The following is a 1,910-nucleotide window of genomic DNA, read 5'->3' on the forward strand; positions in this document are numbered from 1 at the left end:
TCCTTCTCCTCTGTGACCCATGGTGATTTGGTTATCTGATTGCCCAGATGTGCTGGGGGCTTCTGTCAGCGGGCTTCTCAGTCCCTGCCTGACTGCCATTGGTCAAGGGCACACACCTTTATACCCCCACCCCCGCACACGGCCCATCCAGGGGACACCCAGGCTGAAAGAGCATGGGGGGAGGGGAAGCCACAGTTTCCGTTGCTGTGCTGACCTCTATTGACAACCTTCACTCATTTTAACTTCCCTCCCTTGGGGCCAAGACCTTGGTGGAGATGGGTAGGGGTGAGTCAGCTGTCTCCAGAAGCCCTGGATGGGGGTGGGGAGTGGCAATCTGGTTGTATTCTTAGCCCCATCAGTAGTTTGCTGTGTAACAGCCGATCACTGCTTTGCCCTCTCTGAGCTGTAGTCACCCCATCTGTCAGTGAGGGGGTTAAACTAGATAACCCCAAGGACTTTTTTGCTCCAGAATCCAGGTCTTGGGTCTCGACCCTTACCTGTGTCATAGGATGACACGAACATTGTGGACACAATGAGACTGCAGGGTGCTTTTTAGAAAAGCCTTCCTAGTTAGGCAGGTGAACTGGGGGTCTGGGCAGAGTAGCCCAGGGGTTGGGGTGCCCCATGAGGCCAGAGCTTCCAGGCAAGGGGGAGGAGGATCAAATAGCAGCAGGCATGTCATTATAGCACCTGTGCCTGGGTCCCAGATTCTCCTCCTTCACTTACCCACTGTGAGCCCGGGCAAGCCACCCAGCTTCTGCAATCCTGGGTTTCATCATCTGTACAGTGGGAAAACCACTGCACCATTCCCTCCCAAGGTTCCAGGGAGATAACACTGAGGGAAAGAAATAACATTGTTGACCAAGCACCTACTGTGTGCCAGGCAGTTTCTGTGCCTGTGGGTGGGACAGGCCTGGTTCTGCAGATGAGCACATGGAGCCCAGGCCTGTCTGGTAATTTCTGCAAGATCTCGTATCATAGTCAGTGAGCGCTAGAGCCTGGATGCAAACCCAGTGCTGAGGGCCGACGAGCCTCTGCCCACTGGGTTAGTTCTCCTCCTCTGTTCCCGAGGATAAGCAATTGCTGTTTTACAGGATCAGGGAGCAGGCTAGAGGGCCAGGGCCAGCCCAGAGGGTTCTTTCCTGGGTGCACATAACAAAATGCCACCTATTGTGTCTACTGAGGGCGTCACTTCTGAAAGACTGCTTTCAACTCTCAGTTGTTTAGTTGTGGTGGTAGCTGCTCAGGAGACAATGTTTGTGTGTCTTGGGCCTCTTTCAATTCCAAGAGAGAAACTCAACATCAAGTAGCTTAAACATAAGAGAACTGATTGGCTTATGCAGCTGGGGGAGAAATTAGGGTGGCTGGTGACTGGAATGGAGAGTGGTACTCACCAGGGCTTGGGGCTGGTGATGGGGCTCCGGTGCTGTCTGAAACTCATTTCTGTTTCTTGCTGCTCTCTTTGAGCTAATGTGGGCCTCATTCCTTCCCCCTGGTATGTAGCCATCAACAGCCTCAGTTAAGAATTCCAGGAAAATGAGAACTTCTGTCTCCTTGGGTTTCGGTATCTGTCCCAGGGAAGGCAGCTGATTGGCCTGCTTGAGTCACATGCCCTTCCGTTGATTGGCAGCAGTTATTGTCATGGGGAGGGAGCACTGGGAATGGCCAGGGGTCAGTGCCTGGAAGAGATGAATGGGAAGTAGTGGGCCAATGGGACTCAAGTCTAGGTTGGCAGTTCCTTTTACAGTTAGGCTTACATGTCTCTGATATAATATAGTCAATGTTTCTACACCTGGGTCTCGCCCTGCACACACACACACACACACACACACACACACACACACACGGACAGAGGGCCCACCATACCTAGTGCCTCTTTTGCACAGAGAGAGAAGCTGAGGTTGAGAGAG

The 1,910-nt window shown here is 52.7% G+C and overlaps 1 long non-coding RNA gene across 1 annotated transcript in view; it reads right to left on the reverse strand.

Annotated features, from left to right (window-relative positions):
* LOC111826510 overlaps positions 1 to 1,673 on the reverse strand; it is a 2,364-nt gene extending 691 nt beyond the window's left edge. The window contains exons 1-2 of the long non-coding RNA XR_002829851.1: positions 1,395 to 1,673; positions 727 to 835 (exon numbers count right to left, since the gene is read on the reverse strand). This is a non-coding gene — a long non-coding RNA (uncharacterized LOC111826510). The remainder of the gene's footprint in view (positions 1 to 726; positions 836 to 1,394) is intronic.
* Between the last annotated feature and the right edge of the window lie 237 nt (positions 1,674 to 1,910).

This window comes from Myotis lucifugus, unplaced genomic scaffold, assembly GCF_000147115.1.
Source record: "Myotis lucifugus unplaced genomic scaffold, Myoluc2.0 scaffold_86, whole genome shotgun sequence".
NCBI classification, from domain to species: Eukaryota; Metazoa; Chordata; class Mammalia; order Chiroptera; family Vespertilionidae; genus Myotis; species Myotis lucifugus.